A 17,449-nucleotide genomic window follows, 5' to 3' on the forward strand; every position below is an offset into this window, starting at 1 on the left:
GTCCCTCACTTCCCGTGGAAAAAACTAGTAAAGCATGGATTTTCAAATTCATAACCACCCCTTTTCATAATATTTGTAAAACCTCTCTCACAAGGGACTATCTGTATCACGATGTCAACAGCTAACTTGGTAGCCATGCTTGCTACCAAACTCTAGGAACGTATAAGAATTCTAGTTGCGCTTTTGAGGCTTATCTACAAAGGCAGGATGCTACAAGAGGAATTCCTTCTAAGCGACTATGGCATTCAAAATGAGGCTTTATGGGCTGCTTGTTAATACATGTTCTCATGCTCATATAAAATTAATGTGAAAAGTTGCTTTAATTGGTTCCCATGCAGAATTGATATTGATAATGGGGTGGTATAAAAATTGTAATGGGCATATCCGTTAGTTAGTTATGACGGGTCAACAACATTGAAACCATCCAAGTGACATTTCACCTTGGAACAATCGTCACTCGTGCGAAAACACAAAGTTTATGTAAATGAAAGTTGTGATTGTAGTGGAATTAAAACCACCGAGAAATATTAGAGAAGACGCTGCTTGCCAGTTTTGAAAGACAACCAATGCATTGAACAACTATTTGCATTAGGATGTAGTGAGGGAATCAAAGGAAATTTGGCAGTCCTAAGCTGCCATTACTATTGCCAATCACACATTCAATAGTAACCATAAAAGGTAGCCACATATAAACAGAACCTCGAGGTGTTGACAGTCAGAATCTATTGTAATAGCTTTGACGTATATACAGTTTTGTGTTTAGATGAGAATGAAGTGGGCTTCATCCAGGGTTCGGCTCAATCTTCGTCCATTCCATGCAGTGGTGTTTAATTCGCCAAGAAAGAGAATATTACGTGAGAGTTAAGAGTTAAATCAATAGAAATCGAAGATGTGTGATTGTCGAATTATTGCTCCTCCCTTATGATTGAGCGCTTGATGCGATGGTCATTATCCTTGGGTGATACTTTTATTCCCCATTTGCTGTTAAAAAAGTAGCGTTTTTATGTTCGATTATGATAGGATTGGATGAACGTCGGTTTGGGTGGATGTAGACCCATGTTTTTTTGTGGTGATCTTCAAATGTCTTGAGGATAAGAAAAAAATCCTTGACCAAGGTCCATGGTTTTGGGGATGAGTTGGTCTTCTAGTGAAGCCATGGTTTCCCAACTTCAATCCTCTCACTATGTTGCCGATGACTACTCCAGTATGGGTAAGATTCCTATTTTTTCCATTCACTTTACCCATCTAGATCTCTTAGAAAAAGTGGGCAATTTTATTGGAAGATTCGTCAAAGTAGACGGGGAAAGACTTTTGAAAGGCATTTTCACCTATATTTGCATATGTGTTTAGGTAGATCTCAATGAAGTTTTGCGAGATAAAATGGAGCTCAAGTGGATGGGCATTGTGTATTCCCAACCCCTGGACTATGAAAATACTACTTTTCGATATAGGAATTACCAACAAGATAGACACCTTCAAACTATCTGTCCCTTTCTGAAAGGGTCTTCCTCCTTACAGTCATCTAAGAACTCTAGCTGCAGTTGGAGGGATCTTAAGGAAAGAAAGGGATCCAAAATGTAACACCCCTCCCTTGTGTGTCAAACTTTGCAAACCTAAGCTGAGAAAAGCTAGGTATGATGTGTAATATAAAGTAAATACATTATTAATAAATTAATCACTTGGAAAAGCGAGACACCAAGAGATGAGATTCTTGCCAAATCACATTGGTGAATGGGAAAGGATAATTCTTTCATGATAAAGCTTCTAGACTTAATTCTAGATAAGTTGGATGGATTGGAGATAAATATCCATCGAGAAAAACATAAAAGTTGTGCGGGAGAGAAAGGTAATCTTCTATGAGGAAAATCCTCACGGGAGAGAAAGGCGAGCTTTTCTGAGATAAGCCTAGGCAAATGGATAAAAAGATCCATAAAAGCGGGACACCGCTAATGGAAACCATATCATGAAAGAAGGTATTAAATACCCATTGCATAGATCAATTGGAGGCGGTTGATCCATGGCAAGAACCTCGACTCGGTGGTGAACTGAAGAGTCATTTCTAGGTTGGGTGGCGGTGCTCTGTTTTCCAAGTGTTGTTCTCTCTTTTGATCTAGTTTGCCTCACTTGCGTGGGCTGTTGTGTATGTTGGTTTCTTACCCTCTATGTTATAAATTCCTTAGCATATGAGAGAATTTTCTTGAGTTTTAAATGAACTGCATGTGGCGTTAATGAGATGATTTTATGGATGCACATAAATGAAATTCTAATTACGGTCACAATATGTGGATCTTATGTAGAATTGGTGTTAACCTGTCTTTTGTTAAGATAGTGAATAGTCGTGCTTGAGCCGCTATGCAAATTTGTTAACTGTGGTTAAGGCTCAACTGTATAAACTATGGTACAAGTTATTTATGCTATGCATCCAATGCTGCTCTTCTGATTAATTGTGCATAATCCCTAAGATACACATGTTAACATGTCATGCAACTGTGGCAGACGGATTATTGATTATGTATGATAAATGATTTTGTTTTGAAATGGTAGAGCCTATGGTTTGGGTTATCTAATATATGCATTATGCATTATAGGATGAATTGCACCCATTGAGGTGTTCTAGTTATTTATTCGTATTGCATAAGATATATGTCGGTGGTACTTTCGGCCATGACAATAGGAATATGAACATGTTGTATGGCAAAGCTAGTTATTGTAAATGAATGACCTGATCTCCAGAAATGTTGGATTGAATCCTCAAAGGAGGGATACTCGAATGCGGGATATTGAATAATCTTGATTGATTCCTCCTTTGTGATGTGATGTAGGCATGGGTAGAAGTGCTTGTGTTAGCTTTGTTATGAGGTAGTTGTATATGAACACATGTGACAACCATTACATCTAAATTTATTACAAGCTAAAATTAGTAAAGGAACCTAATATGTTGCCTTTAATACTGTGGCTAGGAGGTATCTGCTAGTAGTTGGTGAAATTTAATGGGGTTTCAAAGAGGTATGTTACACAAAAATTCAACTAGACATGGAAGAGACAACCCACAACATCCTAATGAATTGAACAATAAATCCTAATGCATTCAGAGCATATTGTTTTGGATTAAAGATTCCTCTAGACGTTTCACTATAGAAGTAGATATGTCCCTCTAAAGTTGATCGAGTGTCTATTGAAAGAGGACCCAAAGTTGATCATAATTCATGGAACAAGGTACCAATCAACCTTAAGCACAATGCAAGAATAGGATGAAAACCTTAAGCATGACCACCAACTCATCGAATGGCCTTGAGGCTGCGATATGCAAGAAGAGGATGAAAAACATTGACTTTGAAAGCTTTTACAACCAGAGAACCTTAAAACCCCAACTCCCTCCTTAGGACAAGTGTATCTGAGTTTACCAAGAGTTGGCTTCCAACACACCCAACGCTCAATGCCAAACATGACATGGTACACTAAAACACAAAGACCGTAAAACCTTTCAACATATCGACAGAGTACACATTCTTCCTTGAAATACACATTCTAAGGAAACCCACAAATGACTTCTCCTCATTTTGAGGATGGTACCCAAGTTAAATTGGATTGCATAGGGATTTCTTAACACGGGGTTCAAAATTATTACAACAATATACTCATTAACCACTGAATATGTCATTTGTAGGAATTGCAGTTAGGTGGGGAGGATAACACTCCTATCCATTGTTAAAGCTACACCCAATTAATAAGTTCTCCATGTGCCACAATAAATGCAATTTTTATGACTATAGTGACACATCCCTCGAGATTTCCTTCCACACCAACACTTTTCTCCATGAACTAAAGAGTGACCATTTCATTATTATATTATACATACATGTTAATATAAGCATTAAAATTTGTATTCCTTTGTAAAAAATGCTAGTCCAAGAGATACATTTGATCACCTTGTCTCGTATCCAATATCCAATGTTGACCCCTATATCCTTAGATCTAGAGTGAAGGTTTCATTTCTAATGTTGTGTTTGAGCTTAAATTCTAATTAAATATTTGGGTTAGCCAAGGTCATTACTTAACTTAATGGCTTCGCAATATACAATGTATCATATTTTTTTTAAGTTCAATTGGTGAGACATGTCTGGGGGATTGAACTTTCGATCACTTGGATACACAAGGGCTTGCCGACATGCTTTTTTCCAATTGTGCTACTACCCTCAGACAATATACAATGTATCATATTAACATCCACTTAAACCAAATTGACTTTTGGGACACATGTCTCTTTGATGATGAAGGGAGACCAATTATGTGATGTCAAACACATTCCCTCACAAACACTCACAAAGGCCCTACACTTTTTAGGGTTCGAACCTAGGTTGTCTGTTATGAAACCAACTCACAAAAAGATAGAAAAGATAGATCAACAACTTAGAAATCAGCCTCTTCGAGGGGGCAACCTCCTTTACATTACACAAATGAACAATTATTGGATGATACAAATGACAAAACCTCCTTTCTATATATAGGAGTCTAAGGGGTCACAATATAATCAAAGTCGACATAACAATAATAATATAAGGGCACAAAAATAACAATAAGGGCACAACAATAACAATAAGGGCTACAATGACAATAGTAATAGGGGAATCACTAGTATTATAGGGACCTAACATTGTCTATATGGAAACACTTTATAATTTTGAATTTATCTATTGTAGATTTGTACATAGATGGATATTCCTTTCTTTGCATTTATCTTTTAGACTTCTTGCTTTCAACCAATTGATTTAGAGCTTATGGAGTCTCAAGTAGCACCAATCCCCTTGCTTCTATTGGATTGAATAACATGATTTCTCTTTTGAAATCCATAATATCTCATTCACATGCTTCCTATTTCTCCCATAAGACTTTAGCACAAACTCCATGATCATGTTTGTGTCCCTCTTAATAACACACTCCTTGGAAGGGGCCATAAAATCTTTTATTAGGACTAAACTTGGATGTCTCTTCTTTCTTGCCCTTTGATTCTTCATTCAATCATACCACCCATCAACTTGTTATTTTTCCATTTTTCTTATAATGACCTTTGTTGTTGGGAAGGTGCCTTTCAAGTATTTTGTCTTTGCACATAGATACACATAAAGTATCATTATTTTAATCTAATGGACGTGGTTGTTAAAATCACCAATATTTAATTAAATATGCATTGTTATACCTTTGCTCAAGTCAACTTCAATGCAAATTCTAACACATGTGTGTATACCCTTCCTTGCTTGGTTTGTATATTGTTGTAAGTCCCCAATATATTTATGTTGGCTTTTGAAAGATCATCTCATCCCAAAATAAGTAGGGGGAGATTCAATATTCAAATCCAGAGTGGGGCTGAAGAAATGGACATTGAAGATGGATTCAATTATAGAAACTATCTTTTGAAAAAAGGTTAGTTTTGCCCCAAAAAGAAAGTCCCTCCTTCGAGACCTTGCCACAACTTCCATAGTTGTGAAATTTTACAATAATAGAACCTCTAGAGTAGAGGTTTACCATATACTTAGAACTTAGGTTGGAATTGATTTGATTCTTGAACTCTTTAGATGATGACTAGAGATCATTAAATACATAGTTTGAAGCATTTGCTTGTAGTTATTAATGAACTTGTTAACCATCCATAGATGAATACTTCCCTTGCACATGTACTTGATTTTGTCAATAATGAAAGAATCCTACTATGTTTTTGGTATATTCGACAAGACTACATCTTTAAAATAAAGAAGATTCAATTCTTAATGCTTTGCAATCCTGTAAGAGGGAGGGACAATCGAAGTCACACAAGAGGAGGTATTCCCTTTGTTTAGCGAAACTCCACAGAGATAAAGCACTAAATGCAAGATTAACCCCTTGTTTATGTGATAATTAGGGAATATATATCTATTCTCTCAAAGATTAGTCTTATATATTCAAAAAGAATTTCTCATTTATTCTAAATAACCCTTAACACTGTTTATAGAATAATTTCTCACCATCACAATCACAATAGTCATTTTTTAAGGCAAAAACTACATCAAAACTTTTTGAATATGCAAGTAGATAATCTCCACAAATGAAGATGAAAACATATTTTGAGCATGTTTAAAGTGGATTAAAATATAATAATAAAAGACACAACAAAAATCTTGATACAATAATAGCTCAAATAATTATCTTTAACAAAAATCTATTAAAAATTACTATAAAATTATAAAATGAAATTAACATTAATAAATAATCAATTAATTTATATAAAATCCCAATTTAATAATGAATAATTACTTAATTGATTTATGTAGAATCTTAATTTATATCAATTTTGTGGCTCAAAAAATTGAGATAAACCATTATTATCCCACACACTTAGGTTTAGGCTCATTCCTTTGTCTTCTTAAATTCTATCCATCTACAAAGCCTAGGACTCTCATAATACTTCAAAGAAAGCACTGACACATCAGCTAGAAAAAAGTGCATTATTGTTTCGTTCTATGTCCGGATGTGGCATCATTATTTTATTTGATGTGCCCAATTATTTTTCCAAGTAAAAAAATTATTCAGCTTAAATAATAAAATATATAATATTTCAAATTCTTTAAGTTTTACTTCAAAGAAAGCACTGACACATCAGCTAGAGAAGGGTGCATTATTGTTTCGGAGTTCTATGTCCGTCGCATCAATATTTTATTTGATGTGCCCAATTATTTTTCCAAGTAAAACTATTATTCAGCTTAAATAATAAAATGTATAATATTTCAAATTCTTTGAAAATCCGTTTTACTGAAACACAAATATATGGCCGTCGATGACATGATCGGACGGTAGATATTCTATCTCGCCTTTAAATTCAAATCCTCTTGGTAGTTTGGCGCCATTGCGCGTATCCCTCTCAACGAGCTCAGTAGCTCGCATTTGAACAATCATGGTTTGCAATCGCATAAACATTGCCCCAGAATCGATCCACGAGCCACCAGATCTCTCTCTGCACGACTTCCAACAGTTCATCTGCGTTTCTTCGTGGTCAAAACGAGTTCAGAAAAGGTATTTTTCTGCAAGAGAGTGCTAAAATTGCAAAGCGCCATTATTTTCTTGTCGCCATCATGAATCCTCTACGCTTTGTCCTAATGAAATTATTTAGATTTCTTGATTGGAAAAATTTCCATATTTCGACTTTCTTGTCGCCGTCATGAATCCTCTACGCTTTGTCCTAATGAAATTATTTAGAGTTCTTGATTGGAAAAATTTGCCATATTTCGACTTTCTGGAAATATTTCATTAAATAAGCTACCGTATTATCCAAACTAAATCTGACGAAAGAGGTCGTGCTCAAAACAATGTTTTAAGCAGCAAATTTCACAAGGGTTCTTTCTGGTTCAGTTATTCTGAGCTTTCAATGGAAAATTTTGACTCTATTTTGGCTTACAGGCAAGATTTCATAAACTAACGCTCTCTATAAATGGACTAGACAAGGTTGTGCTCAAAATTTTGTTTAAAAAACGGCAGAGTTTGGGAAGAAGTTCTTTGAGTTAATGGATCAGCATTCAGATGCATTTCGAGTGGTTTGATTGAATGATTTCTGTCTCAGTTCCGCACATTTCAAAGTTTTTGGAGAATGGGAATTGATAATTCTGGTATTTGATGGTGTTCTATTCAAATTACACAAAAGAAGATAGAAAGCTAGGGCTTTTAGAGGCTAAGCGTACACAATGCCACAATCTTTACAGGTTTTCGTGAGATTTTTAAGACTGGCAAATAGGATAGAACATTAGGGAATTCACTAAGCCAAGAAAGCTAATGCTACATTCTTTACAAATTTACTTCAGAGTTTTGAGACTGAACATTTTTGATGTTCAAGTGGTTCGTAGATATCTTCATGCGGTTTCTATTTGCATGGAACCAAGAATTTGATACCTCAACATGAAATACTATGCTCCGAAGGGTTTTCCCTTCCAGCTCATCTTTGTGCAATGGAATAGAATCGTTAATGCTCTTTAGTGTTTGGAGAAGTCAAAACTAATGGATCAGGAAGCAGGGGCTATTGGAATGGTTAGTAATTGCGGGAAACACTATCCTTCACAATATAACAACGTAGAGGAAAACTCATGGTACATTTTTGTAGTTTTGGTCAGATTAGGCCATCCAAGCACGCCGTTAGAGATTTCAGAGAGAAGCTCTTTGTTTTCTTTAGCACCGGCTGAAGGGGAGAACTTTTGCCACATTCCGGGGTCATCTCTGTTCATTATAGAAGGAGGTCTTGTAACCTGCTCCAAACTGCCAGTTTCTCTCTTTGAAAGTTTGTATTGAAAACCAGTGCTGGGTCGAAGGTTTACTCATATGAAGGATGAAGAAAATGAGAGTCCTTTAGTGAGTCCATGAAAAAGGCTTGGCGAAGATTTGGTGCAAAATGATACCTGCAGCAGAGCCAACCAAGTTCCAAAATTAGAGCCAACCTCACCAATTAAAATCTGCAAACAACCTGGAATCCTATCTTTAGGACGAGATTGTTTGAAGCACCCCGAAAACTCAAGTATGTTATTACTATGCTACCTTTCTATAGACTGGAATTATTTCTTTTATTGTTGTAATATCCGTGATATAGTCCTGGTTCAAGCATTTGAAAGATAGACTTGATTTTTCATCTAGTTGATTATGAGACTCTGTACTCAAGGTCATAAGAAAAAAAATCCAAAACTTTTTAGCTAGTGAAGCATAAGTTCTTGAAAGTTAAATAGTAACTATCTCTATCCAATTACCCGCAGGCATATCACTGATTTTAGCAAGCCTTAGCATTTTCCTGTCTACCTGGATAAGGAAGCAAAATACAAACGAATAACTATCACTATTATCCCTGGTTGAACAGGACAGGTAAAAACCATTGTTTCCTTAAATTAGTTTCATCTTTTACCCCTATAATAAGTTATTGTGTCAGGTTTCTGAACTCTTCCCTGACACACATGAAAGTCACATGCAGTTTCAACAATGGTATTGATAAATTGTAAGAAATTCTTGTACAAGAACATTCTTATAGTCCTTGCCTCTCAATGCCAAGCAGATGTTGCAATGAGAATTTTGTCCAACCATCCAAAATAGTAAATACATAGCTCCTCCTTCTTCCTTAGTCTTATAGCTATTGCAATATGATTAACAGAGCAAAGATTTAACTGTGTCCTTAACATTAGCACTGAGATGATATACACTAAATCCTGCCATAGTCACTCTAGCTCTCCATTTTCTTGTAACTTCATATCTCTCAATCCTTTCTTCTCCCTCACAAGCAATTATGTTCACTGTGTCTCAGGCAAGGCATTGTTTTTCAACATTCATACGATTTCTGCTATCCCTTTTAAGTGTAGCATCTAGCGACTCAAACACTGATGAGTAATAGTTTAATGCTTCCATGGACCGGGGGATGAAAGGTGTATTATTAGTGTTAACCTCTTGTTTTACTACTGTGACTACTTTAGGGTTGAGAGACTTCACCATCCTCAGAAGCCGGTCACATGGGTTCTTTGTAGACACACTTTGATCGAGCATGTGATGCAGTTGGAATGCAAAGTTTACTACTAAAACCTCATATGGATTTATCTTAAGTATCCATGGTTGGACATCTGATTCCACATCCATATAGTGGCTTATCCTTATGTTGGGATCTGATTCCACATTAAGACTCCCCTCCTAATTATGTGTGTATGGACGAAGTGGTTTATAAGGCATTACATGTGCCCAAAGTTTTGCCAATCTGGAGGTTCTCGGTATGATGCGATAGCATCCTCCTGCACTCTGTTATTAACATCATCAATGGTTTTAGTGTTATGCCTTGTAAGCCCTCTTTGGTTTGTGTTTGTTATTTATGGTGTCCATGATAATTACAGTTCTTAGGTCTTAGTCTTAGTCACTGTCTTAGGCTGATTTTATTTATTAAGTTTTTCCGATCTGGAAGTTCTTGGTATGATGTGATGGCATCCTCACGCACTCTGTTATTAACATCATCAATGGTTTTAGTGCTATGCCTTGTAGGCCCTCTTTGGTTTGTGCATGTTATTTATGGTGTCCATGATAATTATAGTTCTTAGGTCTTACTCTTAGTCTGTCTTGGGCTGATTTTATTTATTAAGTTTGAAAGTCGATGAATATAAAGACGAGCAATTGATAGGTTAAGTTTGTGAATATGAAAGAGTAATAGATATGTGTGTACCTGCAAGGCTGCATTAGTTTACATGCCATGTTTCACTGTATTTTTCTTGGAATGTTGTTGAATGTGAACATGCCTTAAATGGATAAATGAATGTGTGTGTCCTGGGTGGATAAAGAAATGTTTGCCAAAATGTTGCATTTGTGGAAATAGCTCCCAGCGCTTGATAACAACTCTTAAAATTGGGGGGTTGTTTCTGTTAAGAACAAGATGAATATAATGGTTTCTGAAGGAGTTATGAGGTGATGAATTCTATGGAAAAGTTGATAGTCATTCAACCAACGATAGTTGAATAAATATTAATATAAATAACAGTAGAGAGGCGTGTTAATTTCCTTGACATTGTCTTGTCCTGAAAATGAATTGTTGATAGAAGGTTTGAAATAATGACCAGAAATGGATTTAATCGCAGATAATCCAGAAGAACTTGATACCAAAACCTATGGTGCCGCAATGAACTGCTATTGCAGCTGCGACTTACAACACTGGAAGTTATGAAAGCATGTGAATTTGTTACATAACCTACGACCATTGATATTTACAAGGGTCAATGAGAGAAGTGATGGAATCAAATCTCACCCAAAATATTGAAATAGCCTCCTCAAAAGTGCACCAGAGAGAGCAAAACCCAAGTACAATTGTGCTGAAAAGTTAAAACATAGATGCAAGAGTGTGGGAAAATTCCAACCACAAGATGAGACGAGACAAATGAGAGCTCGAGTTGAACTCGAATGAGGCATCCTCTCAAAAGGGGTTATTGGCCCACATAACAAGGGCACACACAGCAAGAGGGTTATTGAGCCTACACAATGAGGGCATACAACACAAGAAGGTTATTGAACCTACATATCAAGTTTTCCTAGGTTGGAATTAACCACAAACCTAGTTTCAAATAAATCAAATTAAATATGGCCTTACCCATAATTACAGGTATGATACCTACAAATGATTTGGGGCCACACGTACAGATACACCAATAAATTTCAACCACAAACCTGTAAATTTCATTTTCCTTCACACCATGCATCTAATTTGTATTCTGTATGAGAATTAACAAAGGAATGATGCTCTTTTTCCTCTTTTCCGCTTTCCACAATATTTGCTGTTTTTTTGGTGAGTTTTCCATGTTCTAGATCCCACTTTGTTCCCACGCACTCAAATTTTAGTTGCCTTGCTCTGCCACAATAATAATGCTTCAAATTCTTAGTTCTGGATTTGCTTATTCTTATTTCTAGATTTGCTTTAAACCGAATCTTTACATGTAAACTGAGATGTAAACTTAGAGTTGTGTTTATAGATTCAGAAATAAAGTTGAGTTTTTGCAAAGTTCTCAAATGAGAGGCAAACGTTTTAGGCTAAGCACAACCATACCCTTTATTTTCCTCCCTTCCTATGGATTATAATTGATAATCTAATATTTTTTAACTTCAGTTGATTCTCTGAAATTGATTCCCTTCCTCCATTTTCATTAAAATCATCATGTTATAAGGCAAAAGGGCATACCTTTATATGAAATTTTGCCAGCAAAGAGTCCAAAATTAAATTTTGGACAATTAAATTTTCATGCAACTAAGCAACATTGCATTTTAACAATACTCTTGGTTCAACATTTTTTGACAATGGTCTTGGTTCAGTACTTTCTTACGAGCAGAGCCCTCTCCATTCCTTCAAGCAAGAGTGGTCTCCTTGGAAAAACAATAAATCTGACCATTTTAATTTTTTCATAATGTAATACCTGGTACCAGATATCTTTGGTTTATGCCTTCTAAAAGCTTGGATACCTCATCAATTTTTCCCTTAGAGAAACACTGTTTTACAGAGTCAAAAAGTCAGTTTCACAACCTCTTCTAATTATTTTGTCTTCTAATTGTAATGATTTTTCCACTTCACTGGCCTGAAATAGAGTAGACATTACTTCTGTGTATACTTTAACATGTACAGAGAATTTACAATCTATCACTTCCTCAAGAACTTTTTATGCCTCAATTTTTTTTCCTACCTTCCCAAGATGATGCATGCCATAGATAAAACTTGCATAACTTGGAACAACACGTTCCCTAAGCATTTGGTTCAGTATCTGGGCAGCGGCTTGAACTTTCTTTGATTTGCAGCAAGCTTTGATGAGTGAAGAGTACAGAGCATATGTGGGTGAGAGACCCTTTCTAATCATTATCTCCAGTTGATTCACTGTCTCATCCACCATACCCAACTTGCATAGGCCTCCAATGAATGTCCTATAGCAAACTATATCAGGATTTAAAATTTTTCATCTCCATTAGATAGTTCCTTGCATGGTCCACTCTACCAGCATTGCACAAAGCATTGATCAATGCATTCAAATGGATTGTCCACTCCGAGAAAGGATTGTCCCTGATTTTAATATATAGTGTGACAGACCGTATGTGACAGCCAGGTGGAAAACTTTTCTCGCAATTGACTAAGCGACGTCCTGCGAGCCAGACTTGAGACAGAAACCCTCGTCAGAAGTATATGCTTGGCTCTTTTCCAAACAAATGAAGAGTCAATGAGGTTTTGTGTGATCACTTCTGGTATCGTATTGGGTTATCGTTAGAAGCGATAATTGGATTCTCATCGAGTGAGTTGTTCTGCTTTCTCGATTTGAGAGGGTTTGTTTGGAGGGAAAAACGAAAGAGGACATACAAGAATAGTGAGGGGAAAGATGCAGAGGAAGAGGATTGAGAACATCGCCAGCAGGCAGGCTACATTTTCCAAATGTAGGTGGATTGCTGAAGAAAGCTTACGAGCTCTCGGTGCTCTGCACTGCAGAAGTTGAACTTGTGATTTTCTCGCCAGCAGGAAAGCTCTATGAATTGTCTTTTAGTGCAAATCCTACTATTTTGATTCTAATAATCATGGCTATGCAAACCTCATGAGATTCTTACTAATAACCCCGGTGGTGCAAGCCCTAGTAAGATTCGTACTAGTAAGCTCAATGTTGAAAAACCTAGTGTAAAACCTCCATCAACAACATAATCAATACATGATGTCAAAAAAAATGGAGAAGCATCCAAGGTTCTTAAGCAATGATGTAATGAATGAGGTGGAGAAGCATCCAAAGTTATTGAGCGATGGTTAGCTATATGAGGAAACATGCAATGTCATCTTCCTCTCATTTTCATGGATATAACGTAATATAACTTTCCTATGTAGAAAACATGGCTTATCTTAGGCTTAACCATGCATATAAAATACCACCTATCAACTTCATTGAAAAAAGAATGGTGTCTTTGTTCATAAATATCAGTGATTAATCGTAGGAATGGCTATTGTTCTCTATCAAACAAAATCAAGGACTAAGTAATGAAGATCTTGGTTGACAACAAAACTTATGATTATTAACTTCACATTAAAATTCACTTCATCTCCGCCACCTTCAAGGAAATCTTTGTTATCCATCACCATATTGATGTTGTGACTTGGTCCTTGAAAAACATTCAACATGTCTGATTCATGGAAACCTTCAAGTTAGATAGTATATGTCATGCTAACTTGCAAGAGATTGGTGTGAGGTACACTGAGGCTTGCAGGGCCTGCCCTGTAGTTTTCCCTCATGAAAGCATAGAAGTAGATTATAACCAGTTTCTTAAGAAACCATGAATCCTTTCTAGCCTTGACATCTCCGTGACCAACAAGATATACAACTCCTGATAATTCAGAACACTTCCATAGTTCCAAATGTACATCACAAGAAGGAAGCAGGTGGAAAAAACCATTTATCCAACCATTTTCCCCCACTTTCATCAAAACTGCAGAAAAATAAATCAGCTCAATTGATCCAAATAGAACAGGAAATCCAATCGCAAGGAATATATTTTTTGCCCATATAAGAACCATGACAAGAGTCACTAGGCTTGTAGTCACCATCATCATCCCTACCTTTGCAATGCCATATGCATTTGATATCTCGGCCGTGCTCCTAAAACAATCACATAACAAGACACACATTATCATTAGAACCCAGTTGATGACAAGAATGTAGATCTGACCCATGAACCATCGGGATGTGTGAATTATTTTCAATCTGGGAAAGCATCCTAGGGCCATGGACATTTTAATAGATGAAATTGTTGCCAAGATCATTGCCTGGCTTGCAATCATGGCAACAACAGTAGCTATCACGAAGACTGGCCAGATAAAACCATCTGGAATTGAAGCATAGAATACCTTCTCCACCACAGAGGGATGCTTCATAAGATATGCAACTTGATCCATGTAAGCCAATAGTAGGCATGGGAATACTACACATGTGAAGGCTATCTGGATGGATCTTACTGAGAAGTGACCCAAATCAGCAAACATAGCTTCAGCTCCTATTATGCATAACACGCAACCTCCTAGGGACATCCATGCTTTGATAGTGTTCCTCTTGAACAAGTAATAGATATAAACAGGATTGAATGGCCTTAAAATTGTCATGTCATGTTAAATAATATTGTAAAGTCCAATAGAACCAATAGAGAAAAACCATATCATGAGTGCCGGAGAAAATGTCATGCCTACTTTGCTTGTACCAAACTGTTTTATGCTGAACAAGATCACCAGGAATATGATTGAGACAATGACCACTGTGTCTTCCGTAAAGCTAGATATTTCATCTTGCAGGCCACTCACAACAGACATGACTGATATTGCAGGTGTAAGTATGCCATCCCCAATTACCATGGAAGTACCCATGAGAAACAAGAGTAGCAGTAGGGTCTTCAATTTTGTACTTCTCTGAAGGCTTTCTTTGATTCTTAATCATCTTTCCAGTTCTGGGGTGGGCAACTTGAGCTTGAAACTGGAATTTTTTTCATCTGATGGTTGCTGGTTGGGGAGCAGATTGACCTTTGCATATATGCAAATCAAAGAGTACAAGGAAAATGTCCCCCCTTCACCATTGTCATTGGCTTTGAGCATAATGAACACATATTTAGCCAAAGGGATGAGGGCTATTGTGTACATCACTAAAGCTAATGCACCCAAAACATCTTCCTCTCCTTTGGTACGAGCTTGGATGAATACACTAGTGAAAACATACAAGGGGTTGGTACCCATATCACCATAGACCACTCCAAGTGTTTGGAATGCCAAGCCGAGCGTCCGTCCTAATGAAAGGTCCTTATCATGGCCCTTATGAACACCAGGCACCTCCATGGCCTCCACATCAAAGGAATCCACTCACTTGGTCTTCAGAACGAGCCCACGCCTCATTTTGTGTCCTGTCTGATCATCGTCAACAAACCACCTTGGGGATTCCCCTTCCATTTCACTGCCATCAACCCACCTGGACTCTGATGACAACAAAGACATTGAGCCCTCACTGATCCCATCCCTGTCTTTCTCATCCCAAACATTGATATGATAATGGGGTTGACAATGACAAGAATGAAAAGAGAAATCAATAAAAACTTAGGAGAATCCCCACAACTGTTTATAAAAAAAGCACAAGTTTATCATCCAGAGAAGCAATTTCTGCATTCAAAGACCACAATCCTCAATCTCATAATTTTATCATCCATAGAAACAACTCCTGCATTCAAATCCCATAATCCAGAAAAAGAAAGAGCTCAATCTCTTCGACCCACATCGTAACATCGCATCCCACATCCAGATTTCCATTGAAATCTTGAAAATCCTCATACCCAAATGATTTTTTCCAATGATTTCTATGAATACATTACCATCCTTCGATCAGAGCGTTTTTCTTATCTCATCAGAAAAATTCTCTGAGGTCACGTTAATACCAATAAAATTATACAGAGCGATAACCCGTAGTTATGAAACAAAATCAACACACTCGAATCTCAGCTGAAGCAATATATGTTATAAAGATGATAAGCTCGTGGAAGATGTTCATTGTAGTTTTGTTGGATTATTGAATATTAAATCATAAATAGTTTAAATTGATTTAGGTGATAATGGCTTCATCGTAGACCATGTTAAAACATTAATACTAAATCATAGATAAAATTTTAACCTTTTTTATATAGCATTAATTGTGTAACAATTTACAGTGTTAATTGTTTATTTACTTATAAATTAATAAAATATAAATTATTTATAAATTAATAAAATATAAGTGATGGCTTTAGGTACCAGGAAATATCTGCAAATAAATTAGCTCCTCTACGAGTATGTTAATTTTTTAAGTTAGATTACAAATATAAAATTTAAAAGTATATAATATTTGTTTTATGAATTTTTCTTACTAATTTTTTTTTTGTTTTTGTTTTGTTTTTTTTTTTTGTTTTTTAAAGTTAAATTACAAATACAAAATTTAAAAGTATATAATATTTGTTTTATGAATTTTTTTACAAATTTTGTTTTTGTTTTTTCTTGTTTTTTTTATTCTCTACATTGGATTATTTTTCTATGTTCTCTCCATGTGATTTTTTCTCACTAGTTAACAAACATGGTATTAAAAACTCACAATGATGGGATAATGTGTTCTATCATATCTCAAACTATTCCCTCGCTGTAAACACTCTTAAATGATCATTTTCATGGTATTAAAAACTCACAATGATGGGATAGTGTGTGCTACCATATCTCAAACTATTCCCGCACTTTTTAGATGTAAACACTCTTAAAATTATCATTTTCAAATTGCCTATAAATATGAATTTTTTTATTACTATATGAATAAACCATTAAAATGTTATGAATAAGATATATGAAATAAAAATTCTTAATTTCTTTTTTATTATTATGTAAAGCCAAATTATGTTGAATTGTCAAAATTTAGACTTTAAAATTGTTAATATTTTTTATTATATAAAGCTAACCTCTCCTAACCCAAAACATCACTTAAATCAATCTCTTATATCATAAAATATTCTAAAAAGTGAGATTTTATATTCTTTTCAACTTTAGTATTTTGTCAAATATTAAGAAATGCGAAACATAATATATATGTTAAAGAAGAAACATATTATATATCTTCAAGGAGAAACATATAATGGTAATGCAAAGTTTTAAAAGGTATGCGATCCTTGGGCTTATTGGACAGTATATCAAAAATTTCACACCTTTTTATGAGATATGGGAGGAAAACATGTTAAAGATTTTTAATAAATATAAAATTTCCAAAATGATGCTAGTTACATGTGATTCTTTTTCATTGTTTGTGATTATGAAAAATGAAACTCAATGTTTTTTCATTAGTGCACACATATTTCATTATATAATTGCATATAGAAAAATCATTCCAGAGCCGATAACAATAAAAGTGAAGAATTTATGGTCCAACGT

At 35.6% G+C, this 17,449-nt stretch overlaps 2 pseudogenes; both read right to left on the bottom strand.

Moving 5' to 3' along the window:
* Nucleotides 1–9,041: 9,041 nt before the first annotated feature.
* LOC149143894 (scarecrow-like protein 1 pseudogene) lies at nt 9,042–9,627 on the bottom strand (annotated as a pseudogene).
* Nucleotides 9,628–13,785: 4,158 nt separating this feature from the next.
* On the bottom strand, nt 13,786–15,508 carry LOC149143895 (putative potassium transporter 12 pseudogene; annotated as a pseudogene).
* Nucleotides 15,509–17,449: the final 1,941 nt, after the last annotated feature.

Source organism: Pinus tabuliformis, chromosome X, assembly GCF_031772625.1.
Source record: "Pinus tabuliformis cultivar Carrire ecotype Pingquan chromosome X, CPIR1, whole genome shotgun sequence".
NCBI lineage: Eukaryota > Viridiplantae > Streptophyta > Pinopsida > Pinales > Pinaceae > Pinus > Pinus tabuliformis.